The sequence below is a fragment of the Lissotriton helveticus genome, chromosome 5_1 (genome assembly GCF_964261635.1).
Source record: "Lissotriton helveticus chromosome 5_1, aLisHel1.1, whole genome shotgun sequence".
Classification (NCBI taxonomy): Eukaryota; Metazoa; Chordata; class Amphibia; order Caudata; family Salamandridae; genus Lissotriton; species Lissotriton helveticus.
This window is the reverse complement of record NC_136065.1, coordinates 2080101851-2080119014: the sequence shown is the minus strand read 5'-3', so window position 1 is coordinate 2080119014 and position 17164 is coordinate 2080101851. Positions and strand designations below refer to the sequence as shown.

Below are 17164 nucleotides of genomic sequence, written 5' to 3'. Positions count from 1 at the left end.
AGACAGTTCTGTGAAACTCTCTTTACTGAGTAAAAAATAAAGTGCTTTGCCTCACAGCAGTAAGGAAAATATTAAGCGTTCTACCCGGAACCGGTAGTCAGCAAACGCCTCACCGGCGTATAAACATACATTTTCTATCAGGCGCGAACAGCGCGGTAAAAGAATTCAATGTTTCTTGCCGGTCTATTAAGGAAAAGAGAAACGCGCACCGCGCGTATACAAAAATAGTAGTCAAACACGCTCAGCGTGTGAAGGGATACAATGTATCCGTCAAGAGATTGCTCAGGAAAGGTAAACGCGGCCGCGTCTAAATCAGTAAACAGGGCGCGGCCGCGATCGCGGGAAAGGCAACACCAGCGGGAGAAAAACAGTCTGTGAGCGTTGACTGAACTCACACAAATCCTGCGAACTCCAGATAGGGAAGATGCGGGCAGGCAAAAAACATAGAATGCCAAAAATGTGGTATTTAATAATGGAGTTCCTACGTGGGAGCGGGGAATTCAGGTCTCAGGAACAGAGAGAGCACAAGTTGAACATGAAGAGAAGGGGCGAGGAGTCAGATTCAGAAAACCGAAAGCCAAGCAACGGCTCGTCGGTGAGTCAAGGTATTTAAAGGAAGGGAGTGTCTACAAACTCCGTTAGGGCGACAAGGGATCTACCCTAAAGTGTGTATTTACCACAAAGCCAGCACTCAGCCCTCCCCACGACTCTAAGGGACTAAGCAGGATGCCTGATGTCTAACACTTCTCCCACCCAAAGGTCTATTTACAGGACAAGGTTTTGTAGCATGTAGAGCATGAAAACTACGTACTAGGACAGGGGTGTGTACATTTTCAGCAGGTTTCCATGATCTATCTTCTGGAGCATACCCTACCCAATCAATTAGATATTGGAGCTTGCCCCTATGCCTACGGGAATCTAGAATTCTCTTGACTTCGTATTCCGTTTCACCACCCACTATGACAGGGGGAGGAGGGTCTTCGGGATCCTGTGAGGGTTCAATCAATCAATCAATCAGATAATTTGTAAAGTGCACTACATACCCACGAGGGTTTCATGGCGCTGAAGGGAGGGGAGGAAGGGGGTGCTGTAGCTACTGGTCGAACAGCCAGGTGTAGAGTAGTTTCCTGAAGGATAGAAGGTCTTCGGTTTGTTGTAGGATGAGGGGGAGGGTGTTCCAGGTCTTGGCGGCGCGGTGGGAGAAGGATTTGCCTCCGGCTGTGGTTTTACGGATGCGTGGGACGGTAGCCGGGAGCGGTCTGTGGAGCGGAGTATCCTGTTGGGTACATAGAAGGAGAGTCGGCTGTTGAGATAGGCTGGGACGGTCCTGTGGAGTGCCTTGTGTGTGTGGATCAGGAGCTTGAAGGAGATTCTTTTGTCGACAGGGAGCCGGTGTAGGTTCCTCAGGTGGGGGGTGATGTGGTCGCAGCGCGGGACGCCGAGGATCAGGCGTGCCGAGGCATTCTGGATTCTTTGCAGTATGTTGATGAGCTTGGTCGGGGCTCCGACGTAGAGGGCGTTTCTGTAATCGAGTCTGCTACTGACTAGGGCCTGGGTTACTGTTTTCCTTGTGTCTGTCGGGATCCATTTGTAGATCTTGCGGAGCATACGGAGAGTGTTGAAACAATTGGAGGAGACAGCGTTGACTTGTTTGGTCATGGTGAGTTTCGAGTCGAGGATGACTCCTAGATTGTGTGCGTGGGTGGTGGGTGCGGGGGTATCCCCAGTGATGCGGGACACCAGGAGTCGTCCCATGCAGATCGGTTGGGCCCATCCAATCGGCGACGGCCTTCATTCCCTGGTGGAGGTTGTATTTGGCGGTGAGGGGGTCCTTGGTGAGGGAGAGCATCAGTTGTGTGTTGTCGGCGTAGGAGATTATGTTTAGGTCGTGCTGTCGGGCGATGCGTGCGAGAGGTGCCATGTAGACGTTGAACAGCGTCGGGCTGAGGGAGGATCCCTGCGGGACACCGCAGATGATCACGGAGGCTTTGGATCAGAACGGGGGAGGCGGACTCTCTGGGTTCTGCCGGAGAGGAAGGAGGAGGTCCAGTCCAGGGCCTTGTCCCGGATCCCTGCGTCGTGGATGACTCCCAGATTGCGTGCGTGGGTGGTGGGTGAGGGGGGGTATCCCCAGTGATGCGGGCCACCAGGAGTCGTCCCATGCAGAGGGGTTGGGCCCATCCAATCGGCGATGGCCTCTGGGTTCTGCCGGAGAGGAAGGAGGAGGTCCAGTCCAGGGCCTTGTCCCGGATCCTTGGATGAGGGTAGTTTTTTCAATGGTATGAAGTGAACCATCTTTGAAAACAAATCTACCACCACTAATATACTTCAAGCCAGAATCTACTCCTACCCCCTGCTGGGTCTTCCAAAGTAATTGATCTCACCAACCACTACCTCAACTCTATGACTTTGACAATTGACGAAATTGCTCCCCTGCAACTAAAGAGAGTTTCCACGAAAGACTCTAAACGCTGGTTCAACGATCTTCTTAACGAGGACAAACGTTATCTCAGAACTGCTGAACGCAACTGGAGATCGGTCCCATCCGCCATGCTCCTCATGACTCTAAAAAGAAAGAGAAATCTTACTATTGAAAGGTCAAGTGCACTAAAGCAGACTTCTTCAGCCAACAGCTTGACCAGGCAAGAAATAGACCAATTTTTTTTTTCCATTAATCAAAACTAAATCTAAGGACCAACCTCAACGTCCACAAGAACTAACTAACCCACAACCCACGTGTGAAGACTTTTCCAACTACTTTAATCTAGAGACTGAGACATCAAGAAAGATCTCCTCAATGAGCTAAACTCTCACTCTTTCCCGCTCACCAAAACCTCCCCTCTACCCCCAATTGCAGCACAACAAATCCTATCAAAGTTTGTCTTAAAAAACGACGCCGCATGGTCATACTTTTACACCTACTCTGAAGACGCTATAGGCAAATTTCTCAATGCCCTGAAGCCTTCCAATCACCTCACTGACCCTCTCCCCGCCAATGCAGTTAGAGATCTTACCCCTTTGCTACTACCTCTCTGGACCAAAATCATCAACAGTTCACTTCTACTAGGTTGCATCCCTGACTCCCTAAAGGTAGGGCAGATGTCTCCCGTCCTTAAGAAACCCACAGCCGACCCCACAAACATAAACAACTACCGCCCTATCTCCAATATTCCCACCCTGGCCAAACTTCTGGAAAAATGTGTTCACCACAGACTGACAAAACATATTGATCACTTTAACCTTCTTAACAAACACCAATCCGGCTTCCGTGCAAACCACAGCACGGAATCAGCCATGACACACATCATTGATGATGCACTACAAATACTTGATCAAAGCATGCATTCTTATCCTACTAGACCTCTCCTCAGCGTTCGATACGGTCAAACACGAGAACTTCATTGATCTGTTGAAACACAGAATGGGACTATAAGGATCAGTGCTCAAGTGGTTTACCTCTTTTATGCAAAACCGGACTCACAAATTCAAGGGCAACAACACCCTGTCCAAACCCATTCCAGTTACGCTAGGAGTCCCACAAGGCTCTTCGCTTTCTCCTACACTCTTTAACTTATTCATGGGACCACTCCCCGATCTGCTACGAGCATCCAACGTGCAATTTCACATGTACGCTGACGATACCCAACTGCACCTCAAGATCAACACCCTGGACGACATTAATTTGCTTAACACAACTTTTAAGACCACCCAAACACGGCTGGCAGAGAATCACCTCAAATTGAATGCTTTAAAAATGTAATTCCTCCTTATTGCCCCACCCACCAAAGTCCCTATAATGCACAACTGGATCAAACACCTTACAGCACTCAACGTTCAACCAACCATTGTGGATTCAGCTAAATCATTGGGTATAACTCTGGCTGCAACCTCAATATGCAGAAACACATTAGTAACGCATGAAGGGAGCAAACTATCAGAATAATACACTAAGGAAGCTGAAGCCCTTCCTACCTCCCAATGACTTCAAGATGGAGGTTTAAGCTCTAGTTCTACCGTGGCTGGACTATGGAAGTGTCTCGCTATGCGGTCTTCCCAAAGCCACTACAGCTCCCCTAAGAGCCTCTATCAACGCGTCAGCGAGACTCATCACTGGCTCAAAAAGAAGGGCCCACATCTCCCCTGACCTAAAATCTCTAAACTGGCTGCCATTTGAAGCCAGAATCCACCTGAAAATAGCATGCATGGCGCATAAGGCCTTACATCATAATGCACCCAGCTACCTCGCACCAAAACTCACAAGATCCACAAGAAGTGCGAAAAACCTCACTTTGAAACCACAAAAATTCGACAAGAAATTCAACAGGAAAAAAACTTATAAACGATCCTTCTCTGGAATGGCACCCAGGATATGGAATTGAATTTAAAATATTTATTAAGCGCAACGTTCACCATGCGGTTTCTTGGCACTGTGGAGGCAAGATTAGCAGTAACACAACAAAAAACTGAAGGGCTGACAGGGAGGAACAGGAAATTACATTGGGAAGGCTTGGATAAAAAGAAGAGTCTTAAGATCTTTTCGGAAAACAGAGTAGTGTGTGGCCAGACGCAGATGAAAAGAAGGAATGCCCTTCCACCGGAAACAAGACTGAGCCCCTCCACCTCATCCTTCAAATTGGAAGTAAAAGGCATCCTTATGGCAAAATTCACGTAAACACAACCCCATGTGTCTGTGAGAACTTCCATACCCTTTATCAAACTTGTCAACCTACTCAATATATTTGCCATTACCATACTTCTGCTGTTCGCCCTTGCTCTGCACCTTACTGCTTTGCTTTTTGTATGCTCAGTGATGTTAGGGCAGGGCTTACACTGGATGTGGTTTGCACTAGCCACAGTACACTCCAGATAGGCAAGCCATCCCCACAGATCTGGTCTGACCACAGATTTATCCCATTAAATATTCTGATCCCTGTCAAGGATCACAGAGAAAGGAAGACAGTGGTAGGGCCCCCTAGGAAGGAGTTGCAGCGCCTACTCACAAATAACTCGTTGCAAACAGTGGCACATGACAAGGTTCCAACTCTCACAGGGGCTCCTGGAGAGGACACTCGTCTGTTCCACGATTGGATGTCATCGATAGGGGAGGAATTGCCTCCATCTGGTCGCCCGTTTGCATTAAGTAAAAGAAAACCCCATAGGGACCCCTGGTTCTCGAAAGAACTAGAAGGACTTCACCTGCAATCCAAACAGTTGGAACGCAGATGGAGAAGGGGCTATGAAGAATCTAATTGTCTGATTTAAAATCAAAATTAGGAAAAGATACTACGCAGCTATTAAATCAGCAAAAAAGTCATATTTCCATAATCAAATAACTATGGCAAAACATAATCAAAAAGAGATTTTTACAATTATAAAATCATTCATTAATCCCCAGGGGGTTCACGTAGAAATTCCTCCCTCCCAAAAGTTATGTGAAGACATCGCAATTTATTTTGATGAAAAGATTAAGGCCATACAAAAGAATTTTGTGACCCAAGACCATTTGGAGCCTTTCGGGGAACAGGGGTCTACAAATATTGATGGTAGTTCTGGCCTCCAAGCCTTTGAACCAGCTACTCTCTCCCAGACTAAGGAGGCGATCTTGGCTTGTAAATCGGGATCACCTCTGGATGCTTGTCCTCCGATGCTTTTACATCATATCATGGACATCAATAGTCCAGTGATTAATGATATTGTGAACTCCTCACTAGCTACGGGGATGGTGCCAGACAAATGGAAATTTGCCATAGTAAAACCCTTGAAGAAGAAGCTGAACATCGACTCCTCAAATCTTGCAAATTATAGGCCCATATCTTTGTTACCCATTTTGGGTAAAATCACAGAGAAAATTGTGTATACGGAGCTCTCTAATTACCTAGAGTGAGTACAGGTTCTTCACCCCCGTCAATCCGGTTTTTGACCAACATATTCAACTGAGTCGGCACTCCTCGAAATATCAGATACTATTTGTATTCTGGATGAGGGCAAGAGGGCAGTCTTGATCCTTTTAGACTTGTCAGCAGCGTTTGATTCTATCTCACACAAAATCATGCTAGCCAGATTGAGATCGTGTGGTATATCAGATCATGCATTGACATGGATCACATCCTTTTTGACAAATAGGTCACAATCGATCTCGCTGGGACCGTTTCTGTCATCAGTACAAGTCATTAACACAGGGGTGCCGCAGGGGGCTTCTTTAAGTCCTCTTCTGTTCAACATATAGATGGCCCCTCTTGTCTCATTGATCTCTAATTATGGGATCGAAATTACGTCATACGCCGACGATACCCAAATGATCTTCTCCTTGGATAAGACTACTACCAATTCAGAGGGAAACTTTAAAGTCTGTCTGACAGCGGTATTGCAATGGATGAGGGAAAATCACCTTTGTTGCAATACCAACAAGACAGAAATCTTACCAATTGGTAAAAATAATCCTTTTCATCCAAAGGATTGGTGGCCAGACAACACCACAGCGCCGCCATCAACTGTGGAAGTGGCTAAGAATTTAGGCGTGTGGTTCGACTTCCCCCTTTTCATTCAAGCCCCATGTTCTGAAATGGACCGGGACCTATTTTGGGCTCATAAAAACTTTGAGAACGTTTTTTAATTTGATCCCCCTGGCAGCCAAGAAGACAGTAGCAGTCGCCCTTATATTATCGAGGCTGGACTACTGCAATAGTCTCCTTGCAGGAATTAACAAAACTATCCTGAGGAGACTACAGGTGGTCCAGCACACAACAGCCAGATTGGTTTTAGGACTACCACGTAGGGCATCGGCCTCGGCTGCATTGATGGCCCTTCACTGGCTCCCGGTCCACAAAAGAGTTTTGTTCAAACTCTTATTGACAACCTTTAGAGCCCATCGTCATCTGGGTCCAGGATATCTTTCAGCAAGATTCAGGCCTCATACCACTGTAAGAACACCAAGGTCTACCACTGTAAATTTGCTCAGGGTTCCAGCATTTAAATTAGCCACTAGAGGCAGAAGATCAGCCACTGTGTTGGGAGCAAAAGCCTGGAACAGTATTCCTAAGGAGCTCAGAGTTATCGAACAGGAGGGCCAGTTTAAAAAACTGTTAAAGACGTGGATATTCGGATTATCAGATGCTTGCTGCCTAAAGCTAATTTAGGTTTAAGTTACACTTCTGATCTGCTGTTGTTTTAGCGCCAGGAGACTCCGTTAGGAGTGGCAGTTCGCACTCTATAAAATGACCTTTCATTTCATTTCATGTTCTATATATTTGACATTCTTATTATTATTGTACTACCATGACTCATTAGGCCGCTCCTGTTCTGCATCATGTTGACTTGCTTTTTGTTTGCTATGCTTTTTGATGCTATTTTTATGATCCTGCATATCTTTAATGTATGATATAACTAAACTCATTTACTGTAAAGCGCTCTGATGCCCGCAAGGGTCTTGTCCGCGCTCTGTAAAACTTTCAAATGAATAAATAATTCTCGCTCTCCGATGGTATCATTTTGTTCGGCGGGAAGGAGTGTCTTTGAAAAGTAAGCTACAATGTGTAAACAGCCAGTTGCCGGATTACGTTAAGATAAAACACCCCCCACCGCATATTGAGAGGCGTCTGCTTCAACATAGTATGGCTGAGTGTTATCGGCATGACGAATGATAGGTGCGGTAGTGAATCTGTTCTTGAATTGAGAGAACGCCTGCTCGGCTTCAGATGTCCAGACAAAAGTAACCCCTTTGCGGAGCAGCCGAGTAATGGGAGCAATCAGGTCTGGAAAGTGATCAATAAAGCGTCTGTAAAAGTTTGCAAACCCGATAAAGGATTGAACCTCTTTTACATTGTTAGGACTAGGCCATTTGACCTGGACATCTATCTTCTTTGGATCAATATGTATGCCTTCTGGTGAGATAACAAATCCTAATAATTCCACTCTTTTAGTGTGGAAGGTGCTTTTGTCCAGTTTAACGAAAACTGATTATCTTTTAGTTTCTGCAATATCTTTTTTACGTGCTCCACATGTTCCTGTTCAGTGTTTGAGAAAATCAGGATATTTTCTATGTAGACGATCACGTATAGGTCAAGATATTCACGTAAGAGGTAATTGATAAAAAATTAAAAGCTGCAGGGGCATTGCAGAGACCAAATGGCATGATGCAGTATTCGTACAATCCAAATTTAGTTCGGAATGCAGTCTTCCATTCGTCCCCTTCCTTGACTCTTATCAGATGATAGGCCCCTCGAAGATCTAGTTTGGTGAATATCTTGGCCCAACGCACTTGGTCTAGCAGGACGGAAATGAGTGGAAGGGGATATTTATTTTTGATGGTCACCTTGTTTAAGGCGCAATAATCTAGGCAAGCTCTTAATCCACCTTCCCTTTTCGGAATGAAAAAGATGGGAGAGGACACAGGGGAGGTAGAATGCCTTATAAATCCTTTTTCCAGTATCTCTGTGATATACTGTTGGAGATATTCCGTCTCCGGTTCAGCCAGCGCATATACTCGACTCACAGGCAGTTCGGCTCCAGGAATTAAGTCGATTCGACAATCATAACTCCTGTGAGGAAGCAAGACAGAGGCCTTTTCCACATCAAAAACTTCTCGGTACTCACTATATATGTGAGGAAGGTTCTCTTTCATAACTTCCATGGCACAACATAATGGAGTTTCCCACTCTTGGGCTTCTTTGTAGCAATGCAACAGACAATACAGGGATTTTAAGGTGACCTTGCGGGAACTCCAATCAATGTGCGGGTTGTGTACTTGTAACCAAGGAACACCACGTATGGCCCCAAAATTCTGTGTATCTATTAAATCGAACACTAACTTTTCAGAATGTCAGTTGCTACATACCATGGTCATGGCCGGAGTGTGATATGTGATTAAACCGTAAGACAACTCAGTGCCATCCACCACTCTAACGGGCTCTGGCTTTGCTTTGGGCAAAAAGGGAATTCCTAGAGATTGAGCCAGATATATGTCTAGGAAATTACCAGTTGCCCCGGAATCCAGAAGGATGGATAAGGCCTTTCGACATTGAGTGGAGATGATGAGAGTAATAGATAGTGTAAAATGCCGCGCCACAGGAGCTGTAATGCTAGCTACTTCTTGAGAGACATTAAGAGACTGACAACTTGAAGAAACGGTCTCCTCATTCCTCAAGTTCACTAGTTTCCCGCCAAGGGAGCGTAATCTTGACACATTGCTGCGGTCTTAGGGGTCGTAGAGGGCTTGGCAGGGCAGCCTCTGGCGTAATGTCCTCCTTTGCCACAATATAGGCAGAGATTATTTATTCTACGTTTTTCTTTTTCTTCCAGAGTCAAAGGGGATCTCATACCGCCTATTTGCATAGGTTCACTAGTGTCTTTAATAGCTTTACTCTCTTTCTTATCCCCTCGGGGTACAAGGAAGCGAGCCAGATTTCCACAGGATTTTCTCCTTTACGCTCAGTTAGTCTGTGATTCAGTTTCATCACTAGGTCTATGAAGGCATGCCAATCTTCAGGGGGGTCGACAATCTGGGACAGGAGATCTTTTAAATCATTATTAAATCCTCGATAAAATAAGGACGTTCTTTTCTCCTCGGGCCATTTGGTCTCAACTATTAATCGGTTGAATTCTGTAATGTAAGCAAGCAGATCCTTGGACCCTTGTTTAAGATTTAATAGCTCACTATCATGTACATAGGTATGTCGGGCTGTCTTTAAACAGGGCAAGGTCATACAAAAGGGGGTCATTACTTTCAATCAGAGGAACCGCCAAATTAGCAGCGTTGTCTCCTAAATGTGAGATAACAAAAGCCACCTTGGCTGCGTCATCAGGAAAAGCAGAAGCTTTACACAGGAAATGTAACTGGCATTGATTTAAAAAGACACTAAACTTCGCACTATCCCAGTAAAACCTTCCAGGTCCTGCTAAAGAAACTGGATTGCGTGTATGTGATTGTGTGTATGTACTGATACTTGAAAACGGGCAGGTTGTATGTAGGTACGTTTGCTACTTTGCGTGGCCTCGCCTGTAGTGCTACCAGCTGCATGTTGGTGTTGTTCTAATTCTAAATGTAATTGCTGGTTTTCTACTCTGAGTCTCCCTACCTCACTTTGGATATCTATTAGAGCCGCTGCCAGTTCTTCTACTGTGGGACTCTGGAGAGGGTTCTCCACTAAGGAGCTAGCGCCTTCTGTATTCATTGTCGCTCGGGTGGACTTAATCCGTGGGCTTGGCTTTCTATTGCCGATGCCTAACCTGTGGTATATCTCCAAGCTCAATCCACAGGAGCAACGAGAATTTCCCCACACTCCTAAAGTCCGTCCCTTGATGAGAAGATACAGAATGCTCGCACCCCCCAGACTGACTCTAGGAGATTTGGCGACCATAAGCCGGGACATTATACTTCAAATCCCCCAGCTGATTCCCTCGGAATGACCAGAGAAGAGGATAGGTGAACCTACAGGGGAAACAATAAAGATAACATTAGGACCTAATCTCCCGTCCCCTGTAACAATATAGGTCGTGTATTGACTTAGTGCTGGCTTTATAGAAATCACACAGCCCCTTACCAGCTGGACATCTTCTGATGTCAAAAGGAAACTTGTTCTGTGACCAGCAGTGCAGAAAAAACGTCTTCCAACTTCCAGGACAGGCAGAAGAACTATTCACAAATGAGGAACACTTCACAGGCTATATCCAGTTGGCGAAAAAATATAATGGCTTCAGACAGTTCTGTGAAACTCTCTTTACTGAGTAAAAAAATAAAGCGCTTTGCCTCACAGCAGTAAGGAAAATATTAAGCGTTCTATCCAGAACCGGTAGTCAGCAAACGCCTCACCGGCGTATACACATAAATTTTCTATCATGCGCGAACAGCGCGGTAAAAGAATTCAATGTTTCTTGCCGGTCTATTAAGGAAAAGAGAAACGCACACCGCGCGTATAAAAAAATAGTAGTCAAACACGCTCAGTGTGTGAAGGGATACAATGTATCCGTCAAGAGATTGCTCAGGAAAAATCAGTAAACAGGGTGCGGCCGCGATCGCGGGAAAGGCAACACCAGCGGGAGAACAAGCATTTACAATGCAATGGTTTTGCCTTTGTTAAAGTTAGAGCTATTGGCATTGCTCTTGACATTATTTTTATTTATGTTTTTTTTAACATAAATAAATGGCATTGTCATTTACAATGCCACTAGCTTTATCTCTCGCAAATGACACACACAAACACACACAGAGCCCCCCCCCACACACACCCACACAGACACACAGAGCCCCGCACACACACAGCCACACAAAGCCCCCCTCACACACAGCCACACAAGGCTTCCTACACACACAGCCACACAAAGCTTTCCACACACACAGCCACACAAAGCTTCCCACACACACAGCCACACAAAGCCCTCCACACACACCCACACAGCACAAGCAGGCAACAGGGGCACACGGAGGCACAAGCAGGCAACAGGGGCACACGGAGGCACAAGCAGGCAACAGGGGCACACGGAGGCACAAGCAGGCAACAGGGGCACACGGAGGCACAAGCAGGCAACAGGGGCACACAGAGGCACAAGCAGGCAACGAGGGCACACGGAGGCACAAGCAGGCAACAGGGGCACACGGAGGCACAAGCAGGCAACAGGGGCACACGGAGGCACAAGCAGGCAACAGGGGCACACGGAGGCACAAGCAGGCAACAGGGGCACACGGAGGCACAAGCAGGCAACAGGGGCACACGGAGGCACAAGCAGGCAGCAGGGGCACACAGAGGCACAAGCAGGCAACAGGGGCACACAGAGGCACAAGCAGGCAACAGGGGCACACGGAGGCACAAGCAGGCAACAGGGGCACACGGAGGTACAAGCAGGCAACAGGGGCACACGCAGGCAACAGGGGCACACGATTACTGGTGGCTGACATTATTTCATGAAGTCGACCCATCACTTGTTTTGCTTTCCTTAAACAGAACAGGGTAGGAATCGAGTTCCTGCAGGAAACACATTAAAATGCACATGGAGTATTCCAAGCTAGCAGAGAAATGGGGTGGACAGTGATATTATTATGTGTCTTCTACCGTCAACAGAGGGGTGGCTGTCTATTTGTTCTAGAAGTGATAAACATGGACCAGGAAGATTACTTCTGATAGAGGTTTCATAAGCAAGAGCCCTATGAAACGGACAAGCAATGGTAACTGTGTAATGACGGGTAAAATGGATATCCTCAATGAACAGGGACAGAGCACATATTTTCGAATGTAGTTGGCTGACTTGATGGATAGCGTAGATATGATGGATGACTGGAGAGAACTGCATTGCACTGAAAGGGCTTATTCCTTTACCCTCTCCACCTACCCCCTACCCCTCCCCATGGCTCTGACAGTAAGCATGATCATTTCTTTTTTAGTCATGTGCTGTGTGAGGGGAGAATATTCTCAGATCATTTTCTGATCTGCAGGTTCACTGTGCTAAGGGCTTTGATTATTTCACCCATAGCAAATAATAATTGAATTACTTACACCAATCACATGAAGTCTGTGGCTAGAAACGTGTGGTAGACCAATTGCGTTACAGTACACTTTCCACCAGGAAAATTTTTCCTTCTCCACCGCGCCGTTTGCAACCATCCACAACCCTTTCCTGTCTGGACAGGTGCCATATGTCTCTCTGTGGTGGCAGGAATTTCCCTGCAGTGCTGGACTCCCTATTCTGTCAGACACAATAGTGCTTCCCCATTACATGCTGGTAACAACAGCGTCTGTCCGGCAACAAGCCACATTCCACCCGCTCAGATGCCAGACCCCCACCTGTCAGAAGATAGCTTGGCCCGCTCGCCCCACCGTTGCCACCTATAGATACCCGTGCTGACGCGCTCCTGACAGGTATTCGAGGCACCCTCCTCCCTGTCAGGTACAGCTGTGTTCATCTGTTGTCTATCCTCCTACACCAGCCCCTTCGCGGATTCCTCCAGCCTCCTACCTCAGTGCTCCTTGTCAGTCTCTCCGGCTCTGATTGACCGGATTTCAACCTGCTCGGCTCTCCGGGTCGGGCCTTCCCTTTTTTCGGCCCTGCAAAGTCCTGGGGAAACACGGACAACTTCCTCCTCCTCCTGCCCCCCTCCGCGAAAAAAACAACAAACACAGCAACTTCCGGTCCGGCGCGAGAGAACTGCATTGCACTGAAAGGGCTTATTCCTTTACCCTCTCCACCTACCGCCTACCCCTCCCCATGGCTCAATAAAAGTAAAGACAAGAGAAAAAAAGCTAAACCTAGCATCTTCTTTCAGCCAGTGGGGCTCTCCTGCAACTCCGGCAGCCGAGGCAGCGGTAGGGGGGCGGGAACGGGAGCCGAGGCAGCGGTAGGGGGGCGGGAACGGGGCCGAGGCAGCGGTAGGGGGGCGGGAACGGGGCCGGGGAGACACAGAGAGCGAGGCAGCAGTAGGGGGGCGGGAACGGGAGCTTATGGAGCTAGCCAATGGGAGGAGGGGGCGGGATGCCCGACTACACAGAAGAAAACTGAAGAAAACATTAGATTTTGCTAGCGCATGCGTACTTCGTACGCATTGCGTAGGCAAAACCTAAAAACAGTCTGTGAGCGCCGACTGAACTCACACAAAGCCTGTGAACTCCAGACAGGGAAGATGCTGGCACGTGGGAGCGAGGAATACAGGTCTCAGGAACAGAGAGAACACAAGTTGAACACGAAGAAAAGGGGCGAGGAGTCAGATTCAGGAAACCGAAAGCCAAGCAACGGCTCCTCGGCAAGTCAAGGTATTTAAAGGAAGGGAGTGTCTACAAACTCCCCCTCCGTTAGGGCGGCAAGGAATCTACTCTAAAGTGTGTATTTACCACAAAGCCAGCCCTCAGCCCTCTCCACGACTCCAAGGGACTAAGCAGGAGGCCTGATGTCTAACACCACCCTCCTTTATTGTTCTATAACTGAAACCCGAGGTGTTGGGTAAAAGGACGTAGTCATAGGTTAAGGATAGGGCATCTGATCAGTGAGATCTGGAAATGCCTTCAGGAAAGAAATGTTTTTTTCTTGAGTCACCTCACTCACCAGGGTTTCCCCACGGTGACATGCTTCATCATAGGGGCCATCCCAGCTCTCTACGAACTGGGGCGTGTTGCGACTTGCAAAATTTACGTAGGAGCACTTATGTGGAATACTATGTGTAGTGCAGAAAATGTGGTGGAGTGGGCTACAGTGATTTAAAAATTCCCTTCTACTGGGCCAAAATGCTTTCTTATTGCTCCTAGATTGGTATGTCTAAAATGGGGTGATACAGGTAAAAACTAACAATAATGGGTTAGAGATTCAGTTTATAGATCAATATGTTTCGAGCCTACCCCAAGCTCTTCGATAGGACCACATAGCCCTGTGTATGCCACTCCTAATCAGCTTAAATACGTAAATAAAGATATTTAAATAAATAAAAGCGGCAACTAATAAAGCATGCGTTGATTGTATACATACGATCACAATTGTATCACGTATTTCTGTGAAAATAGAAAAATAGACATGGTTAGGGGAACAACAGCCCCCTCTCTCTCGCAGAGTTGGTGCGTACATTTGTAATTTAATGCGCTCCCATGCTCTAGAGATGCTCCTTTATGGTGCGTGCTGTAATCCAGCTTAGAGCGTGGTTCTAACCTGTGTAGGGAAATCAGCATGCTGGAAAAACGTGCCGCTTGGTGAATGACTGATCTGATATATAAAAACAAAACACACACCCCGTGACTTACAAACAACACACACATATAGGGCAATGTTGCTACTGCCTGTTGAGTATAACATACTTTTATGAAAGCAAAACTGTGCTTCATGGACCGCTGGGGTCGAGGTCTCCCTAAATGTACTTTTCATAAAATGAAGAAAGCGGAAAAAACGGGGAGGAAGTCCTTCGTTAGTATGGGCAGAGACCTTCGGTACTGGGAATCGGGTCAGTCGTGCTGCCTGAAATGCCTGTGGAGGAAAGAAGCACTTATTTCAATGGAGAAAGCCTCGCAATAATTCACCTGAACGTCTCCCCGTCGGACCACATCTTTCGGAGAATCAAAGATGATCAATGAAACATGTAGCAACGTGTGAATTAGAGGGAAACCCTCAAATCATGCTAAAACAGAGCTTACTCTTCAAACCTAAGGAGTTATTTGATAAGGCGGGGTTGCGGTTGATAACACTGTATCCTGGGAGGAAGGAGGACATAGAGGCACAGAAAGAAGTATAGGAGGGAACAGTAAACAAAGACCCTCATAGAGTGAACTACAAGACCTTCTCACCTCTCCTCAGCTGTAGAAAAGGAAAGGTTTGAAGAATCGTCTAACGAGAGCCTTCGTTTCTGGGACGTTCTGGGATTCCCTGGGAGGTAATTTTGAGGTCTGGGTGTGCTCTGAATATAAGTAACCCAGGTCTACCTTGTAAGGTGAGATGTTAAGGGGGTTTCCATTCAATGAGAGTAATTTGCAGGGCTATAATTAAAGGGGATTTCTTCAAGACTTAGTGCTGCTGTGGAAGACCACCGACCCACTATAACCACAGGGGAATCAAGCTTTGTAGTGCTATTGAAAATGTTATTAATATGCGCCCTAACACTGTCCCAAAAATAATTATATGGTTGCAGCTGGAAAACATTCCTCCAGCATTATCGTTCTCACCTTCACAGTGCCTGCACTTTTTTGTTTTTGTTAAGTGCAGTGTGTAAAGTTTTTTCTGGAGTCCAGTGTAGGAGCTGCACGGTGAAAAACTTTGAATCGGAGACAGGACAGTTTTATAAGGCAAGTCCTTGCCTCAGATTAGATTCCAAGTTTACTTTCTATTTGCAAATTTTTATATAGCGCTGGTTAGATCCAGAGGCATCAGAGCGCTTTACATGAGGATCAGCGAAGTACAGGTTACATAGCGAGTTACAGGTTACATAGTTACATAGCCAAGTATAGACATAGGAGAAAAAAAATTAAGATTACACAATAATGTGAGTTATTCGCGCTCACACATGTCTTAAGCGGAGGGAAAAGGTAGGGGGGAATGGTGAACAGGGGTAAGGGAAGCAGGTAGGAAACACAACGGGGAGGCGAGGAAAACTATGTCCGATGTCCGACTGGGTAGGTGACGGACGAGGGATGAACCAAAGCCAAACTCCTCTATAGCTGCATAGGACAGCTCCACCGGACATCGTTCAAGGTTGCTCGGGCACCGCGATAAGTACAGTCAGTTAGGTGTCCGCCCAGGGGGCATCGCCATAGTTCCATTGAGAGCAGCGGTCACGTGTTGCTGGGAAGCTCCTGCTTCATCCTTCTGCTCGACCCAAGTGAAGGGTCAAATAGTGATACAGCTACCCGGACAGAGGTCAGCTGCCAAGAAAGCCTCCTTGCCTCCAGCAGGAACCAGGGTCTCAGAGCTCCCAGAGGTCGGAGGTGGAGATTGCTGGCGGTGGCATAGGAAAAATACCCTGGTGGTGGCTGGTAAGGAGTCATATCTCTCAGAGGGGTGCTTTGTATACAGAGGGACAGTGCGCAATTGCTGCAAATATCTAACGTACCTCCCAGTCACGGACTCCGTCCCTGATAAAAGCACTCCATATTATCAAACAGGCACTGCATCAGCAATAATCAGTGCCAAGCAAGAAATAGTTGCAGATAGTCATATCATTCGTTAAATGCGCCAAGTTTTAAAACACAGGCGCCATCTTGAGGTCAGGCTCTGCATTCATGAGAATCACCGTGTTGATATCAGCTTTGCAAGGAATGGAGCCCCAGGCTACTATGATGCAGTTCAAATGATCCTGGTCTGTGGGGGGGGACGAGGGGGGTGTTTGCGGCTGAAGATCTGACCTCCGAGTGCCATTGCCAATATAAGGCAAACTGTCTGAGGGGTTCCGGGGATTATTAGGCATGTATGTATGTATGTATGTATGTATCAGAGACTTATATAGCGCGAAAACTGTCACCCTACGGGTATCCTGGCGCTGTGACTTACCAAGATGGAACCGGCAAAACAGATAGCCTATTCGCGGGTTTAACAAGCTCATTTTACTCATCCCTAGGGAAGAGCCAGGTCTTTAAGCTTTTTCTGAAAGAAAGTAGAGAATTAATTTGTATAATATTCGGGGGCAAATCATTCCAGAGACGTGAATCTGCTACACCAAATGCTCTGCCCACCATCCTGGTCTTCTTCTATCTAGTTGTGGTTACCAGAC

General features: G+C 46.8%; 1 protein-coding gene across 7 annotated transcripts in view; it reads left to right on the top strand.

Annotated features, from left to right (window-relative positions):
• The window catches only part of MSH5 (mutS homolog 5), a 1532005-nt gene that overhangs the window by 497612 nt on the left and 1017229 nt on the right, over nt 1-17164 (top strand). The window lies entirely within an intron of this gene.